Source organism: Sapajus apella, unplaced genomic scaffold (genome assembly GCF_009761245.1).
Source record: "Sapajus apella isolate SASKATOON/1434 unplaced genomic scaffold, GSC_monkey_1.0 scaffold6, whole genome shotgun sequence".
In the NCBI taxonomy this organism is placed as follows: domain Eukaryota; kingdom Metazoa; phylum Chordata; class Mammalia; order Primates; family Cebidae; genus Sapajus; species Sapajus apella.
The window spans coordinates 79,646,822-79,667,754 of NW_022436946.1; positions in this window are offsets into that span (position 1 = coordinate 79,646,822).

Below are 20,933 nucleotides of genomic sequence, written 5' to 3' on the forward strand. Positions count from 1 at the left end.
GACAAAAACCACATGATGATCTCAATTGATGCAGAGAAGGCCTTTGACAAAATTCAACAGCCCTTTATGCTAAAAACCCTCAATAAGCTAGGTATTGATGGAACGTATCTCAAAATAATAAAAGCCATTTATGACAAACCAACAGCCAATATCATGCTCAATGGGTAAAAACTGAAAGCATTCCCCTTGAAATCTGGCACTAACAAGGATGCCCTCTCTCACCACTCCTCTTCAATATAGTACTGGAAGTTCCAGCCAGAGCAATCAGGCAAGAAAAAGAAATAAAGGGTATTCAAATAGGAAAGGAGGAAGTCAAATTGTCTCTATTTGCATACGACATGATTGTATATCTAGAGGACCCCATCGTCTCAGCCCCAAACCTCCTGAAACTGATAAGCAAGTTCAGCAAAATTTCAGGATACAAAATCAATGTGCAAAAATCACTTGCATTCCTATACACCAATAACAGACTTAGAGAGAGCCAAATCAAAAACGAACTGCCATTCACAATTGCCAGAAAGAGAATAAAATACCTAGGAATACAACTAACAAAGAACATAAAGGACCTCTTCAAGGAGAACTACAAGCCACTGCTCAACGAAATGAGAGGACACAAACAGATGGAGAAATATTCCATGTTCATGGTTAGAAAGAATCAATATCATGAATATGGCCATACTGCCCAAAGTAATTTACAGATTCAACACTATCCCCATCAAGCTACCAATGACCTTCTTCACAGAACTGGAAAAAACCACCTTAAACTTCATATGGAACCAAAAGACAGCCCGCATAGCCAAGTCAATTCTAAGCAAAAAGAACAAAGCGGGAGGCATCACACTACCAGACTTCAAACTATACTACAAGGCTACAGTAATCAAAACAGCATGGTAGTGGTACCAAAACAGACATATAGACCAATGGAACAGAACAGAGATCTCAGAGGCAACACAACATATCTACAACCATCTGATCTTTGATGAACCTGACAAAAACAGGCAATAGGGAAAGAATTCTCTGTTTAATACATGGTGTTGGGAAAGCTGGCTAGCCATGTGCAGAAAGCAGAAACTGGACCCCTTCCTGACACCTTACACTAAAATTAACTCCAGATGGATTAAAGACTTAAACATAAGACTAACACCATAAAAACCCTAGAAGAAAATCTAGGCAAAACCATTCAGGACATAGGCGTAGGCAAGGACTTCATGGCCAAAACAACAAAAGCATTGACAACAAAAGCCAATATAGACAACTGGGACCTAATCAAACTCCACAGCTTCTGCACAGCAAAAGAAACAGTCATTAGAGTGAATCGGCAACCAACAGAATGGGAAAAAATTTTTGCAGTTTACCCATCTGACAAAGGGCTGATATCCAGAATTTACAAAGAACTAAAACAGATTTACAAGAAAAAAGCATACAAGTCCATTCAAAAGTGGGCTAAGGATATGAAAAGATGTTTTACAAAGAAGACATACATCAGTCCAACAAACATATGAAAAAATGCTCATCATCACTGGTCATCAGAGAAATGCAAATCGAAACTATGTTGAGATACTATCTCACACCAGTTAGAATGGCGAGCATTAAAAAATCTAGAGACAACAGATGCTGGAGAGGATGTGGAGAAATAGGAACACTTTTATACTGTTGGTGGGAGTGTAAATTAGTTCAACCATTGTGGAAGACAGTGTGGCAATTCCTTAAGGACATAGAAATAGAAATTCCATTTGACCCAGCGATACCATTACTGGGTATATATCCAAAGGATTATAAATCATTCTACTCTAAGGACACGTGCACACGAATGTTCATTGCAGCACTGTTTACAATAGCAAAGACCTGGAACCAACCCAAATGCCCATCGATGATAGACTGGACAGGGAAAATGTGGCACATATACACCATGGAATATTATGCAGCCATCAAAAATGATGAGTTCATGTCCTTTGTAGGGACATGGATGAACCTGGAAACCATCATTCTCAGCAAACTGACACAAGAGCAGAAAATCAAATATCGCATGTTCTCACTCATAGGTGGGTGTTGAACAATGAGAACACAGGGACACAGGGAGGTGAGCACTACACACTGGGGTCAGTTGGGGGGAAATAGGGGAGGGATGGTGGGGGTTGGGGAGTTATGGAGAGATAGCATGTGGAGAGATGCCAGATGTAGGTGATGGGAAGGAAGGCAGAAAATCACACTGCCACTTGTGTACCTATGCAAAAATCTCGCATGTTCTTCACATGTACCCCAAAACCTAAAATGCAATAAAATAAATAAATGGAGGGAAAAAAAACACACAATGGAAGAGAATGATAGAAATGAAGACCATTATAATGGCATTTATTTGAAACTATGGAATTTTCAGTTTTAAAATAAGAATTTAAAAATATTTTGAATTTGCATATTTGGAAAATAAGTAACTTCCTCAGAAATCCCAAAATATTTGATTTATATATAGTTAAAATATATTTACTGCAGTTTCTCACATTCCAGAAAGAACAACAATATGCAATATAACAAATAGCACATTGCTACTAAAAGTACATTAATTTTAAATGTATTTAAATTATTGATGTTTTTATTGGGATGCCTCGAGGAGTCAAATAAAAATAAAAAATTTAAAGATATATATATACACTTTGTTATAGGACGTATATATCTTTTATGTGTATATATACTTAAGATATATAAGCTATATAACAAAGTATTAATATGTTATTTATGTGAATGAGTATATAGAAATGGATTAAATAATAGGATGCCAGTCATTTAATCTAAGCAATTGAAGCAGTGGCAGACATATTGCTTACTAATTTTAAAAAATGTTTATTGATAAGGAATTTTATATTTTTTTTAGGTTTGTGAAAATTATTCTTCAAAATACTCTTCCACACTTCTAGTACCCAGAGCAATGACTGAGGGAGTATGTAGTAGTAAAGGAAAAATAATTTGTGGAAATTTAGGCTTTAAACACAATTTTAAGATCAGAAATTTGAACTTTCTCATCTTTCTGTTTATCTCAGAATAACTAATGATTTTCTGGTCTATGTTCTCCTTTTTTTAGTACATTAGTAGGAATCACCAAAAATAACCCTGTGGAATTTCTACTTTCTAACATTAATTGTGTGAAGAAAGGATTATGTGGCAAGAGTCAGTCCATAGCTTCTCAATCACAGAAATGTTGGAGGTCATCCGCTCTAAATTTTTTAATTTGTGGAATATAAAACCGATTGGTAGAAATTACTAGCATGGAAGAACTAGTATTCAACTGTTGAGCTAAACCTAGCCTCTAAAGCTCCTATTTTTTTCTTATCTAATGTTCTTACTAGAGTATTGCTTTTCAAATATTTCTACTTATTATCAGACTTTGCCCTTACCTAGATGGTTAGTTTTAAATTAAACTACTATTTTTTTCTTTGCTAGTATAATTAAAATCTAAATTTTATTTCAGAATGTTTAGAAATATTTTATATAATTTATGTAAAATGCATTTAAAAATTATTTCCATATTATGCCTATCAGTTTTTCAGAATGGATTTAGAAAAATATTAAATATTTTTCTGGCAAAAAGAAAAAAAATGAATAAAAGGTCCCACCCTTGTGTTTTAATTGTTGGATAAATCTCAGATAAATACATGATACATGGTAATTTGCCTATTACCATTACCATCAGTATATATGAGATTGTTTTTCCAGACTGTCACTTATTTATTTATTTATTTATTTATTTAGGTAACATGCTCTTTCTAAATATCTAACCCTGAAATCCTCAAAGCTATCACTGGAACCTGGAACCTCTATTATATCTAACGATCCATATCCCTGGTTCCCTGGCCATAGTCAATGGCACCACAGGTGGCTATGTAAACTAAAATAGGCCAAAGAAATCCTTCCTTGGAACTTTTGCAATTAAGAAACACACACAAAAAAGCATTAACATTAACTCTCACCAGTTAGGAAAGCCATGGGATTTAGAATTTCATAAATTCAGGAGCTATGTTGTATGTCTTGAAAAGTGGAGAGAGTCAGGACTGTAAAATGATGTCTGAAACCAGAAAACAAAAACTAAACCAAATCCTCTGCATATAAAATTAAATTTGATTAAAAAGGAAGAGAGAGTATAAAAGAGCCCTGTACACATTACCTAGTTGCTTAGTTCTAGTTGTCCCTAAGTGCCAGCCACGTACCCATTCTTCCTAGAGCCTTCCTATTTAAACTTACTCGTCTGTTCATGTCCTTTGCCCACTTTTTGATGAGATTTTTTTTTGCTAGTTTGTTTGAGTTCATTGTAGTTTCTAGATATTAGTCCTCTGTCAGATATATAGATTGTGAAAATTTTCTCCCACTCTGTTGGTTGTCTGTTTAACCTACCTTTTTTGTTTTGTTTTGCTTTGCCATGCAAAAGATATTTAGTTTAATTAAACATACAAATGACCAATAAACATTTTTAAATGCTCAACTTCACTAATAATCAGAAAAACACACTTCAAAACCACAATGTGATACTATCTTACTCCCACAAGAATGTCCATAATCAAAAAGATAAAAAAATAATAGATGTTTGTGGGTGCAGTGAAAAGAGAACACTTCAACACTGCTGGTGGGAATATAGACTAGTACAATCACTGTGGAAAACAGTGTGGAAATTCCTTAAAGAACAAAAAGTAGAACTACCATTTGATCCAATGGTCTCACTACTGGTTATCTACCCAAAGGAAAAGGAGTCATTTTCCTAAACAGTTGCACATTCATGTTTATAGCAGCACAATTTGCAATTGAAAAAATGTGGAACCAACCCAAATGCCCACCAGTCAAGAGTGGATAAAGAAAATATGGTATATTTATGTGATGGAATAGTAGTCAGCCATAAAAAATGAATTAATAGCATTTGCTGCAACCTGGGTGGGATTGGAGACTATTATTTTAAGTGAAATAACTCAGGAATGGAAAACCAAACATCATATTTTCTCACTCATAAGTGAGAGACAAGCCATGAGGTTGCAAAGGCATAAGAATGACACAATGGACTTTGGAGACTCAGAGAGTCTCCAACTTGGGAAGGGAGTGAGGGATAAAAGATTACAAATAGGGTGTAGTATGCTGCTCTAGTGATGGGTGTACCAAAATCTCACAAATCATCACTAAACAGCTTATTCATGTAACCAAATAATACCTGTTCCCCAGAAACCTATGGAAATAAAAAAATAATTAAAAAAAAATCTTACTGGTGTTTTAGGAGTCACTGTCTTTCCTATTTTAGATTGAGTTAAGTCTCTGTCATTTGCATCTGAGACCAAGTATCCAAGTGATGCAGAATTTAGGGAGGCAGTGAGTACTCCACTAGCTGGATGAAAAGTCAGCAGTCTTTATTAGAAGGAGCAAAGTACTTTGTTAAATATGACATTGGGCATATGTCTTGAGCTCTAAGAGTTGGTTAGCTATAAAAATCTTGAAAAAATGTAAACACATTAGATTTATTACAGCCCTCAGCAAAGGGTTATAAGATTGAGATTATTTATAATACCCTCTTAAAAGTTATAAAGAATAACAAGTATATAGATTTTTTTCTATCAAATCAGCATTATTGAGGTATAATTTACATGTTATAAATCTGTGTTTTAAGTGTGCATTTCAATGAGTTTTGACTGATATATACATCTTTACTATGATCAAAATGTAGAATATTTTTGTTGTTTCTCCAAATACTCTCCTATATTTTTGCAGCTAAAATTTCCCACTCTTAATTCTCAGGCAAAAGCTGTCTGCATTTTGTCATTATAATTTTTGCTTGTTCTAGAATCTTTTATAAATAGAATCATGCAGTAAACATTTTTGTGTTCAGGTTCCTTTGCACACTCTGTTTTTGAGATTCATCTATGTTGTTGCTTCTAGTATTAGTTAGTCCTTCTTGAAAAACATCACAGATTGTTTAGTATTCATATGTTTATGAATTCCTGGGTTGTTTCTAATTTGGGACTATTAGAATAAAGTTGCTATAAATATTCTTTCATGAGTTTTATTTTCTTTAAATTTGATTTTTCTAGTATTCTATTATGGAAGTTATCAAACATAGAAAAGTCAGGAATTTTACAATGAGTCCCCATACAACCACTGATTATTCTACTGTTAACATTTTACTAAAATTGATTTATCAGCTTTTATCTATTTTTATTTCTCAATTCATTTTATTATTTTTATGAATTTCAAAGTTACCTAGAGATATCAGTAAATGTCACCATAAATATTTTAGCCTATATATCATTAAGCACAGTTTAATGTATATTTGCTGTTCTTATTTTTCTTCTAGGGAAAAATTTATGTAAAGTAAAATGCATAAAGTGTAACTTCTAGTAAGTCTGACATATTTATATGGTAACCCAAGCCTGTATTAGTATCTGGAACACTAGTAGTACCCAGACAGTTCTCTTCTTTTCTCAAACTCTGCTCCTATTACCAAGAGGCTAAAAAATATTTTTTTTCATCTTAGACATATTCCACTAATTCAGAAAATTTAAATGAGTGTAACCATACAATATAGATGTGCAGGACATATTTATTAAGGATGATCTGATATTTATCCATGTTGTATATATCAGTAGTTTATTCCTTTTTATTACAAAATACCATTCTATTATATGGATATAGCACAGCTTGCTTATACATTCTTGTGTTAATGACACATGATCTGTTTTCAGTTTTGGGCTGTTGTATAAACTTATTGTACAGGTATTTTTGTGAACATATTTTTTATTAGGCTTAGATAATTATCTATAGGTAAAATTTCTGATCTAGAGTAGGTAATACTTAGCTTTATTACAAATGGGCACATCTTTTTCCTCAGTGGTTGTACATTTTTACCACCAACATTCTTGAGAGTCTGGTTACTACACTTTCTTGCCAACACTTGGTATTTCTCATTCTTTAAATTTTACTGTTTTTATAACACTTTAGTATTCCCAATCTATTCTTTTTGTGAAAAAGTAAATTTTATTTTTTAGAGTAGTTTTAGGATCACAGCAAAATTTAGCAAATTTAGCAGAAGGCACATACCATTTCCATATATGCCCAAAGCCCCCACACAGGCAGAGCCTCCACCATTATCAGCATACCCCATCAGGGTGATACATTTGTTACAACTGATGAGCCTGCCTTGACACATTATATCACCTAAAGTCATAGTTTACATCAGCATTCAATTTGGTGTTGTATATTCTATTGGTTTGAACAAATGTATAATGAAATATATCCACCATGGTAGTATCATACAGAGCAATTTTAGTGCCCTAAGAATCTCTGCACTCTGCATGTTTATCTCTCTTTCCCTGCTAACTACTGATAAACACTGATCTTTTTTCTGATAATTCTGTCTCCAGAATGTCATACTGGAAGACAACATAATCACTATGTCTGTTATTTCCAAGATGATTAATAGATTTAATGCAATCCCAATAAAAATCGCAGCTATCTAGTTTGTGGATATTGATAAATTTATTATAGATTTTATAACGAGAAGCAAAAGATCCAGAATAGCCAACAAAATATTGAAGGAGAAGAACAAAATTTGAGGACTGACACTACCTGACATCAAGAATTACTCTTAAGGTGTTGTAATCAAGAAAGTGTGGTATTAGGGAAGGAATAAATAGATCAACAGAACAGAATAGAGTTAATGAACAGACTCACTTTGATAAAGATCACTTGTCAAAGTCAACTGATCTTTAAGAAAGAAGTAAGGACAATACAATGCAGAAAAGATAGGCTTTTGAAATAATGGTTCTGAAATAACTGGACACCAATATGGAAAAAAAGAAAAAGAATCTAGACACAGACCTTACACCCTTCACAAATTTATTACAATGAATCACAGACCTAAATGTAAAACACAAAACTATAAAACTTCCAGAGGATAACATAAAAGAAAATCTAGTTGACCTTGGGTTTGGCAATGACTTTTTAGATACAACACCAAAGGCACAATCCATTAAAGAAAGATTTTTTTGTTGTTTGGTTTTTTTTTGAGATGGAGTCTCTCTCTGTCACCCCAGATGGAGTGCAGTGACCTGATCTTGGCCTACTGCAACCTTAGCCTCCAGAGGTCAAGCAATTCTCCCACCTCAGCTTCCTGAGTAGCTGGGATTACAACAGGTGTGCACCTCAGTGCCCAGCTAATTTTAGTCGAGATGGGGTTTCACCCTGTTGGCCAGGCTGGTCTTAAACTCCTAACCTCAGGTGATCCACGTGCCTCAGCCTCCCAAAGTGCTGGGATTATAGGCGAGAGCCACTGCAAGGGGCCCATTAAAGAAAGAATTGATAAGCTAGATTTCACTAAAATTTTCAAAATTCTGCTAAAGAAAAGACACTGTCAAAATAATAAAAAGACAAGCCACAGGCTAAAAAAAAAAAAAAATTGCAAAAACACATCTAATGAAGAATTGTCATCTAAAAATATACAAATAACTCTTAAAATTCAACAATACTAACAATTTAATTAAAAACTGGACCAAAGATCTTAACAGACACCTTATTACAAATCCACAGATGGCAAATACACGTATGAAAAATGTTCCAAATTTGGTCTTTATCAAATTTCTGTTTGTCTATTTGTACATATTACATTTTATATTAACTTTAGAATCGGTTTTGCATTATCTACAAACATTTCTCCTGGAATTATGGTTGAGACTGCTTTGAACTTGCACATTAATTTGAGAATTATTTAATTCTTCAAATTGTGGAATCTTAAAATCCATAACCATGATACATCTCTCAAATCTTCCTTTTTTGTTACAGTTGTACTAATTTTATTGCATGCATTTAAGCTATACAATGATGTATTTTTAAACATTTATTTTAATCTCATAGGTTATTGGGGAACAGGTGTTGTTTGGTTACATGAATATGCTTTTTAGTGGTAATTTGTGAGATTTTGGTGCACCCATCACTGGAGCAGTGTACTGCATCCTATTTGTGGTTTTTTTTATCCCTCACCCTCTTCCCACACTTTCTCCCTGAGTCTCCAAAGTCCATCGTTTCATTCTTATGCCTTTGCATCCTCATAGCTTATCTCCCACTTATGAGTGAGAAAGTACAATGTTTGGTTTTCCATTCCTGAATTACTTCACTTAGAATACTAGTCTCCAGTCCCACCCAGGTTACTACAAATGCCATTAATTCATTTTTTTATGGCTGACTAGAATTCAGTCATATAAATATACACATTTTCTTTATCCACTCACTGATTGGTGGGCATTTGTGTTGGTTCCACATTTTTGCAATTGCAAATTGTGCTGCTAGAAACATGAGGGTACAAGTTTCTATTTAGGAAAATGACTTCTTTTCCTCTGGGTAGATATCCAGTAGATATCACTGGATCAAATGGCAGTCCTACTTTTGGTTCTTTAAAGAATCTCCACACTTTTTTTCATAGTGATTGTACTAGTTTACATTCTCACCATCAGTGTTGAAGTGTTCCCTGTTCACTGTAGCTATACCACCTATTTTTTATTTTTCTGATTATGGCCATTATTGTGGGAGTAAGAATTGTTTCTTCTCATTTGTGTAGGTTCTGTCAGAGGAAGGTCTAGGGCTGAGGACTACTGTTCAGATTCTTTTTTCTCATGGGTTGTTCCCTTGACGTGATACTCTCTTGCTTTTCTTACGGATGTGGCTTCCTGAAAGCCTAGCTGAAGTGATCGTTATCTCTCTTCTGGATCTAGCCACTCAGCAAGTCTAAGAGGCTTCAGGCTGGAACTGGGGTTTCTCTGCACAGAGTCCTGCGATGTGACCCTTTATGGGTATCTCAGCCATGAATATCAGCACCTGTTTTGGTGGAGGTGGCAGGAGGGTGAAATGGACTCTGTGAAAGTTCTTAGCTTTGGTGGTGTAATGCACTATTTTGGTGCTTGTTTGCCTCCTGCCAGGAGGTGGCACTTTGCAGAGAGCATCTGGTGTGGTAGTATGGAGAGGAACAGGAAGTACACAGGGCTCTAGAACTCCCAAGAGTATATGCTCTTTGTGTTCAGTTACCATGGTGGGTAGGGAAGGACCATTAGGTGGTGGCAGGACTAGGCATGTGTGAGCTCAGACTCTTCTTGGGGAGGTCTTGCTGCAGCTGCAGCTGCAGCTGCTGTGGGGGATGAGGGTGAGACTCCCAGGTCAACCGATTTATATTCCTAGGAGGATTATGACTGACTTTACTGTGTCATGCAGGTTGTCAGGGAAATGAGGGAAAGCTGGCAGTCACAGTTCTTACCCAGTTCCCAGCCAATCTGAAGGGCCAGTCTCAATCCCACTTTGTCCCACCCCTAACTGCACCAATTTTGTTTTCAGGCAGTGTGCAATCAGGGCTGAGAACTTGCATCAAGCTACCTACCTCCCAGCTAGGAAAGCAAGTACGGCTTGCTTTCTACCCCAACCCGTGGAGTGTGCATACCAGATTCATGCTCTCCTCTTGAGTTCTGATCAAGAGGCTTCTTGATCAGTTCAAAGTATAATAAAGTTCAGCTGGAGATTTTCTTTTCCCTGTAGGCTTTTCCTAGTGCCTCTGGCCACCCTACTAGAGAACTCCTGTGAAATCATGCAGATGAGGTAGAGGTAGCTAGAGGACACAGTGAGCTCTCAAGGCTTTTCCCATTGCTTTCCCTACCGCTGTATTTCGCTCAGTTCCCCAAGTTGATTTAGCTCCAGGTAACGTCAAAATCTTCTTCCAGTCTAGATCTTCAGTTCCCCCCCTTTCCCACTTCCACAGTTTGGGCATTCACAGTATTTGGGGGTGTCTCCTGGATGCTACAGGAGCAATCTGCTTCCTTCAGGGGGTGTGTGGGCCCTCTCAGGTTTCCTGATTTATCTCTGCAGTGGTTCTGGAGCAAAAATTCACAATGTGGGCCTCCAAATGCTGCTCCATCCTTTCAAATTGGAACTGCAATCTAGTCCTGCCTCCCGTCTGCCATGATTCTCCAGAAATTCCTAAACGTTTTTAAATGTATGTATAATAGATGTACATGTTTTAGGCTAAATGTGGTAATTTAACACATTCATATATAAATTGTAGATCAAATCTGGGTAAAGAAGGTGTCCATTATCTCAAACATTTGTCTTTATGTAAAAACGTTCAAGTTACTCTCTTCTTGCTATTTGAAATATACAGTAGATACATATACATGGTGAATGATTACTATAGTCAAGAAAATTAGTATACTCATCATCACATTTCTTTTTTTTTATACTAAGATCACTTAAAACCTACTTTCTTGGCAAATAACCAGTATACAATACAATATTATATATAGTCATCATGTTGTATATTTGATATCTAAACTTATCCATCTACATAAAATGCAACTTTGTATCCTTTGACCAACATCTTACAACACCCTTCCCTGCCACCATGCTGGTAATCACTGTTTTGTTTCTATTTAGTCGACTTTTTTAAATGTTCTACATATAAATGAGATCATGAAGCATTTTCCTTTCTGTGGCTGGCTGATTTCACATACTGTAATGTTCTCTAGCTCTATCCATGTTGCTGTAAATGACAGAATCTCACTCTTTATTAAGTCTCAACATTTTATTATGTGTGTGTGTGTGTGTGTGTGTGTGTGTGTGTGTATGCCATAATTTCTTTATGAATCTATGGGCTTGGGAGGATTCATACATTGTGTCCCAGCTTTCCTGAGGCTCAGCTACAGCTACTAGACCATTTGGTAGGTTAAGTGAGTTAATAAAGTCCTCCCTTTTGTAACTAATTTTTCTTGCGTTTCTGGTACTAGCCTGATATATAAGAATCTTAATATATCAATAATCTTCAGGCAACATGGGAGCCTTTAGAAATCTGTCAATGATAATGCATGTTAATGATAAAGCAAAGTGAAGCTTGCTGAAGACACAACAGTAGCAACAACAACAAACATTGTTAGAAATATATATTCAAGTCTTCCCAAATACGTATTATGGAATTTTGTGACTAATAAAAACTCAGTACATGTTCTTTAAATACCAGGAAAAAAAGAATTGGAGAAAAATGATCCATATTCCATATTGGAAAGATATAAAGTTACTTAAGCTTGTTTTATTAAAGTCATTTAAAATTAAGATGCATTTTATATATAAAGGATATGCTTTCTTTTTATATTTTAATTTTCATTTAACTTAAAACCCTTACTTCCACTGCATGCGTCTGTAGTTAATGAGAAATAAGTAGCAATCAATACTATTAAACTTTCATTGAATAAAGAGGAGAAATTTCATTTTCTCTATATAGTTGGCCTCTGATTTAGGATTTTTTTACTTTAAAATGATGTGAAAATGACAAACCAATTTTCTTCTTGTGCTGGGCAGCTGCAGCAAGCTGCAGCTCCCAGTCAGCTATACAGTGTCAATTAAACCATCAACAAGTATCAATACCCAAGTACATTGTACTAGCTATTTTCAAAACTCATAGGAGAGAGAGAGATTCATCACCCTGTTGCTGTTGCATCCCCATTATCCAGTAATTAATTTTAGTTCAATGCTTTAAACATTCTTTAGGCCTAATGTGCTTTTAGCTGTGTAGGTTAATATTGAGACTCATAAAACCATTGTTTTTTACTTTCAGTATAGTATTGAATAAATTACATGAGCTACTCAACACTTTATTATAAAATATTCTTTTTGTTAGGTGATTTTGTCCAATTGCACATTAATGTAAGTGTTCTAAGCATGTTTAAGGTAGGCTAATCATGTTCAGTAAGTTAGATGTATTATATGCTTTTTCAGCTTACAATATTTTCAACTTAAAATGGGTTTCTCAGGATGTAACTCCATTATAAGTTGAGTAGCATCTGAACCTCTTTTGTCTTTCATACATCCCAAGGCAAATGTCAAAATAATAATTATGAAAAAGCAACTTCGGGTGTTACAATTTGGGAAGAAAATATGTATTACAAATTAAATCAGTGCATTTTAATGATAATGGACCTCATTTCATATGATGCATTGAACACATAAAACACTCTGCAAAATATGGTGATTAATAAGCCTGTTTTTCTGTTTGATATCTTCCCTAGAAATATTCAACATGTAAAATAGGAAAAGCTTTTGGTAGTTGGCTTTGAAATTTACATTAGATCAGTACCATCATTGCTGTTCTATCACTCTGGAATCATGTCTGAGTTGCAATTTTGCAATGATCAGTGGTAGTATTCAAAGTAACACACAATATTTTGGTGGAATTTATGCTCTATCTGAAATTGTAATGATCCAACTTCTTGCATCAGTCAAGATTTTGTTTTAATTCAGAAACAAAGAAGATGCAGATTTCCAGAGTTTGTGATTAATGACGTCAACTAAAAATATTTAGAAGGCATGTGTGTGTTTGTGTGTATGTGTGTATGTAACAGAAATAGGAAGGAAAAATTATAAATTTAATTTTTATGAACTAACAGTATCTAGCATTAACTAACTGTAAATTCATTTTAATAATTTCCCACTAGCTGTATTTTAAGATATATTTCTGCCTTAAATGTACACATACAGGTAACTGAAAACACATTTGAGTATAGAAATACACATTACATTTTGTTCTTTACCCAATCCCTTCTTCTCAGTTTTCTCTTTTCTGTAGCAACAATCCTAAGACTAATAATCAGCAGACATCAAATCAAAACATGTTAGGAGTCTTAAAATACTACCTGAACCTTTGAGTTGGACATCTTACTTGATATATGTATGATATTGGGTAAAACAAAACACAAAATTTTCATGAGAAGCCAAAGCTATTAAAATAGACCTTTACCCTTTCTTTTAAGTCACTTGAATGTTGAATGCAAACATTGTGTATATGGTAACATTCTGCTATTTCAAAGTTACATTATTAGTTGCAGATACATTACATTTTAACATTTACCCTTAAAAAGTGATGCTCTTTAACATTATGATGGGTGATTACACCACACAAAAAATGATGGGAAAACTAAAAAACTAATAAGAAATATAAGAAAAGCCTTAAAGACGAATTTTTGTTAAAAACATTTAAGAGCATTAAACAATCCCTCCATTTAGTTTTCACAAACTAGCAATATCCCTTTGGGATACAGAAAATAATGGATGAGAAAGTTAAAGCTGTACAAAGTTGAATGGCAAAATAGAATGGTTGTGTTTGTAAACGGAAAATACATAAGAGAACAATAGAAGTTGCCTAATTTTCAGTTAGATTTTGTCTTAGCTATTATATCAAACTGTATGAACATTTGTGCTTAGCTCTTTGTATGAATATATATTTTGTTGTTGTTTAAAGATGGGAGTCTCTGTCACTCAGGCTTGAATGCAGTGGCATCATCACAGCTTGCTGCAAACTTGAACTCCCGGGCTCAAGTGATCTTCCTGCTTAGTTCTGAGTAGCTGGGAATAGAACCACATGCCTGCACCACCATAACCAGCTAGTTTCTAAAAAATAATTTTTAGAGAGGGGGTCTTGCTATGTTATCCAGGTTGGTCTTGATCTTCTGGCCTCAAATAATTCTCCCATTCAGCCTCCTGAGGAGCTGAGGTTACAGCATGAGCCATCAATCTCAGCTCAGATGTATACTTTCATTTCATGTAGGTAAATACCTATGGTTAGATTGTACCATAAATGTATGTTTTACATTTTAAGAAACTGCCAAACTGATTTCCAAACTGGTTGTAATATTTTACATTCCCAGAAGGGTGTTTAAGAGTTGCAGTTCCCCTATCTTGCCAAAAACTCTTACGGTTTGCTTCTTAATTCTAGCCATTCTGATGCATGTGTAATGGCATCTTATGTTTGCCTTAATTTTCATATTTCTAATGACTAACGATGTTTTTATATTGTGGATACAGTCCCTTATCAAATATATGATTTTCAAATATTTTTACCTGTCTGTGGCTTATCATTTCATTCTCTTAATAGTTTTGTTTTGTTTTTAGAACAAACGTTTTCAATTTTGAGGAAGCCAGATCTTGGCTCACTGCAACCTCTGCCTCCTGGGTTCAATCAATTCTCCTGTCTCAGCTTCCCAAGTAGCTGGGACTACAGGCTTCTGCCACAATACCCAGCTAATTTTTGTATTTTTAGTAGAGACAGGGTTTCACTATGTTGGTCAGGCTGGTCTCAAACTCCTAACGTTAGGTGATCCACCCACCTTAGCCCCCCAAATTGCCAGGATTACAGGTGTGAGCCACTGTGTCCAGCTGTGTCTAACTAATCTTAACAAAAATTTTCTCTTGTGCTTTCCTATAGAAATGTCATAGTTTTATATGATTTCAACTTATGTCTTTTTTATATTTTTGGTTTAGTGTGATGCGAGAGATATGGACACAAATGTTTATTCATTTTTTAATATGGATATCAAATTATTTAAGCAAAAATTGTTCAAAAGACCATCCTTTTTAAATGAATTGCCTTTGTACCCTTGTCAAAAAAGTTGTTTATAAATACGTATTTTATCTGGATTATTTTTTATATTCTGTTTCTCAATTTGTCTGTCTTTATGACAATACAACAGTGTCTTAGTAACTTCCAGTCCACTAACTTTGCTGGTCTTTGTCAAAATTCTTTTTGTCTACTCTCAGAACTTTGCATTTCCATATGGACTCTACCATATGGAGTTTGTCAAATTCTACCACTAATTGTACTTGAATTTTGATTGGCAATGCATTGAGTCAACAGATTAATTTGGGAATAATTGATATCTCAACAATATTGAGACTTCTAATCCGTGAACAAGGTATATCTCTCCACTTACTTAGGTAATTAATTTTTCTTCTGCACTTTTTTGTAGTTTCTCAGCATTGTTTGTACAGGCTTTCCACAGTGAGCTTTGGAAGTTTGTGTTTAAGAAATATATTAATTCCATATATGATTAAATTTGGGAGCATCATGTTTTAGGATTGACCATTTAATAACTGTAGAATGTGTAGTAACATCACTTCTTCTATTCCTAAAATTCTAATATGTATATTCTATTTTTTTTCTAAAATGGCAGATACTGGTCAATTTTATTGTTCACAAATAGCAAGACTTTTGTTTCTATGGTTTTCCTTTTAAAAAAAATTATGTTATTTCTCTCTCTCATTGTTGTTGTTTCCTTTCTTCTACTTACTTGGGTTTAATAAACTCTTCTTTTACTACTTTTGTAAAGTAGAACTGAAGTAATTGGTGCAGGCAATTCATTTTTTTAATAAAGCTATTTAATGCAATAAATGTCACCCTAATACTCTTTTGCAGCCTTTCACAAAATTTAATATGTTACACTTTCTTAGTAATTAAGCTCAAAATATTCTTTTGTCTTTGACTTAAGATCATTTAGATATGTTATTTAATTTAAAAATACCTATGGATTTCCCAATTATCTTTTTGTTATTGATTTCTAATTTAATTCCATTAGGGTTGGAGACATATTTTTTATTAAATTTAAAAAAAAACTTTTAAAATAATTGAAATAAAACATGTTATGTTTTTGTCTAATATTCTTTCTTCCACTTCATCAATTCAGCTACTGATACTTGTGTATGCTTCACAAAGTTCTCATGCTGTGTTTTTCAGCTCCATCAGGTCATTTATGTTCTTCTCTATACTGATTATTCTAGCTAGCAGTTACTGTAACTTTTTGTGAAGGCTCTTAGCTTACTTGCATTGGATTAGAACATGCTCCTTTAGCTCAGAGGAGTTTGTTATTACCCACTTTCTGAAGGCTACTTCTGTCAATTTGTCAAACCCATTCTCTGTCGAGTTTTGTGCCCTTGCTGAAGAGGAGTCACGATCATTTGGAGAAGAGGCATTCTGGTTTTTAAAAATTTCAGACGTTTTGTGCTGTTTTTCCTTCATCTTCCTGGATTTATCTACATTTGTTATTTGAGGCTGATGACCTTTGGATGGGGTTTCTGTGTGTATGGGTCCTTTTGTTGTTGATGTTGATGTTATTTCTTTCTATTTGTTAGTTTTTCTTCTAATAGACCCCTCTTCTGCAGATCTGCTATGATTTGTTGCAGGTCCACTCCAGACCCTGTTTGCCTGGGTATCACCAGCAGAGGCTGCAAAACAGCAAAGATTGCTGCCTGTAAGCTCCTGACTGGGGTTGCTGCCTTTCTTTTAGAGATGCCCTGCCCAGTGAAGAGGAATCTAAAGAGGCAGTCTGAGCACAGCCTCTTTGCCACACTGTTGAATTCTGCCCAGTCCTTAGCACTGTCAGAGGAAAGCTGCCTACTCAAGCCTCAGTAATTGTGAATGCACCTCACCCCACCAAGCTCAAGTGTCCCAGGTCGACTTCAAGCTGCTGTGCTGGCAGCGAGAATTTCAAGCCAGTGGGTCTTAGCTTGCCGGGCTCCATAGGAGTGGGATCCAATGAGCAACATCACTTGGTTCCCTGGCTTCAGTCACCTTTCCAGGGGAGTGAACAGTTCTGTCTCATGGGGGTTCCAGGTGCCACTGGGGTATGAAAAAATAACTCCTGCAGCTAGCTCAGTCTCTGCCTGAATATCCACTATTTTGTGCTTGACACCCAGGTTTCCCATGGTGTGGGCACAAAAGGCAATCTCCTGGTCTGCAGATGGCAAAAAATGTGGTCACAGCCTAGTATCTGGACTGGATAGCAGAGTCCCCCAAGGTTTCCCTTGGCTGAGAAAAGGAGGCCCCCTACTCCTTGCACTTCCCAGGTGAGCTCGCCCCACCCTGCTTCTGCTCTCCCTCCATGGGCTGCACTCACTGCCTACCCAGTCCCAGTGAGATGAACAGGATACCTAAGTTGGAAATGCAGAAACCAACTGCCTTTTGCTTTGGTCTTTCTGGGAGCTGCACACCAGAGCTTTTCCTATTTGGCCATTTTGCCAGATTCTCTGCTTTTTAGTTTCATATACTCCCATTTGTCGGTTTTACTTTTGTGGCCTGTGCATTTGAAAGCTCAGCCATGAAATGTTTAACTACACTTATGTCCTAAAATATTTTGCCCATGTTTTCCCCTAGTAATTTTAACTTTTTGGGTCTTAACATTTATGTTTTCTATCAAATTTTAGTTGATTTTGTATATGGTGAGAGATGGGGATCTTGTTCTATTCTTCTGCACATGGAAATTCAGCTTTCCAAGGATCATGTACTAAACACAATGCCCTTTCTCCAGAGTATGTTACTAGCACCTTTGTCCCAAATCAGTGGCTATAGAGATATGGATTTATTTATGGAGTCTGTGTTCTATTTCATTTATCCGTGTATGTTTTTATACAAATACCATGCTGTTTTGCTTCATAGAGCAGTGAAGTGTGTTTTAAAATATATCTGATGAGCCTGGCATTCTTTTTTGTTCAGAATTGCATTGGTTATTCTGGTCCTTTTGTGGCTTCATATGAATTCTACAATTTTTTATTTCTGTGAAGATTGGCACTGGTTTTTTGATAGGGATTGCACTGAATCTGTAGATTTCTGTGAGTAGTTTGGATATTCTAACAACATTAATTCTCGGATCCATGAGCATAATATGTCACCATTTCATAGTTACTTCAATTTCTTTAATCAGCATTTTGTAGTTTATCTTATAGAAGTCTTTTGTCTTCTTTTATTTCTGTGTAATTTATACTTTTGTGGTTATTGTAAGTGGAATTGCCTTCTTAATTTCTTTTTCACCGAGTTTATTATTGGTGTATAGAAATGTTACTGATTTTTCCATTTCTTCCCTCTTGGCTTTTATAATGTTATTTTCACATCTTTAAGTAAAACAAATGCTATGAATGCTTTAATATGATGCTATTGTTTTTACTGAAACTTATTTTAAAGTGATTAAATATTAGGTGGTTACAAAAGTAATTGCAATTTTTGCTATTAAAAGTATGGCAAAAATAATGACTTTTGCACCCACCTAATAATTTAAAGGTCATATATTTGCCCATGTACTCAATATTTCTGTTGCGCTTTCTTTCTTTCTGTAGGTCCGTATTTCCATCTTATATCAGTTTTCTTTTGCATGAATGATTTCCCTTAACATTCCTTTTACTTCAGTTATACTAGTCACAAATATTTTCAGCTTTTTGGATCTAAAAATGTCTGTATTTCTTCTTCATAATAAAAGTTATTTTCACTGGGTATAAAATTTCAGGTTGATAATATTTTTCAGTATTTTAAAGATACTGCTCAACTGTCTCCTAACTTACATTGTTTGCAATGTGAAAGCTTAGGTCATCCTTGTTTCTTTGTGTATAGTGTGAACTTTTTCTCTGTCTGCTGTTAAACTTTTAAAAATATTAAAATGTTTTATGCATTTTGATGATAATGTGCCTTGATGTAGTTATTCTTTATGTTTTTGGACTCGTATATTGTTGAGATTTCTGGATAGGTGTATATAATTTTCATCAAATTTTTAATTTTATATTATTTCTTTTACATTTTGTCTCATTGTATTAGTCCTCTCCTTTGACATCCCCAGTTACATTTATATTAGGCCTTTTTAGTTGTTCCACAGTTCAACGGCTCTTTTACATCTTATGTTTTTCTGTTTTATTTTTGATAATTTCTATTGCTGTGTTTTCCACTTTGCTAATGTTTCCTGAACGTTATTGAAGGACAAGTAAGGAGAAAGCTAGTTGCAAGCATCTTAGACAGCTTTGCGGTCTAAGAAAGATTTGGCAATGGTATTGGGAAGTGGTTGAACAAAAGTCAAAAGTTAAAGGAGTCCCCTTTCTCCCAGAACAGTTCTTAGTATCACTACAATGCTCAGTCTGCAATGCTCATTTCATGAGCTGTTCCATTGACTGGAAACAGCTCAGGAAAGTATGACCTGCTTCAAATATAACACTTGATTTTAAAGTGCAGCAGCTGAAACTCTTGCTGAATCACACAGCCACATAGGCACCACATATATTTTAGCACTTTTGAGGCTACTTTATTAATATTCTTAAATTGAGGAAATAAGTAAATACACTGTGAATCATAGGAACAAGTTTCTCAATGTCAGAAAATATAAGTTATTATATAGAAAAGAGGAAGCATATATTGCATTCTCTTATTGCATTTGGTTTGTATTACTTTTTTATTGACATATAATATATATAAAATTTACTATCTTTACCATTTTTAAGTGTACAATTCAGTGTTACTAAAAACAGTTATATTACTTTTTTCCCTCTTTATTTCCTTTCCCCTCTACCCTTCCTGGCCTTGTTACTGTATTTGAATTGGAGTAATTAATATGAACTCATATTTTAATTATTTAATTCTATACTTATGGAAATATTTCTATACCTATACATATTGAAGTATATACAGATATGTGTGTATGTTAAATGCACACACATATACACACCACATTCACACACATGTACACACACACACACATTTCCTAGAGATGTAAAACACTTCTAGCATACTGATCTTTGTTTCTAAATGTTATTTTGAACTAAAAGCAACGAGGGCTCCTTGAATAAATAGTTACTTCAGAGCTGGTACTAGGAATGAATGAACATTCAATAATGTTGTAAGGCAAAAACATAAGGAAGTGTAAAATTATATATACGTGCACACATATATATGTTTATATGTATATTACAAATATATGTTTGTAAACATGTATACATTAATATGGACATAAAATATGAGTAGGCCAAGTGCAGTGGCTCACGCCTGTAATCCCAGCACTTTGGGAGGCTGAGGTGGGCAAATCACGAGGTCAAGTGGTTCAAGACCATCCTGGCTAACACAGTGAAACCCCATTATCTACTAAAAATACAAAAAAATAGCCAGGCATGGTGGCATGCACTTGTAGTCCCTGCTACTCAGGAGGCTGCGGCAGGAGAATCGCTTGAAGCACGGAGGTGGAGGTGGAGGTGGGGGTTGCAGTGAGCACAGATCACACCACAGCACTCCAGCCTGGGTGACAGTGCGAGACCCTGTCTCAAACACACACACACACACACACACACACACACACACACACACACACACA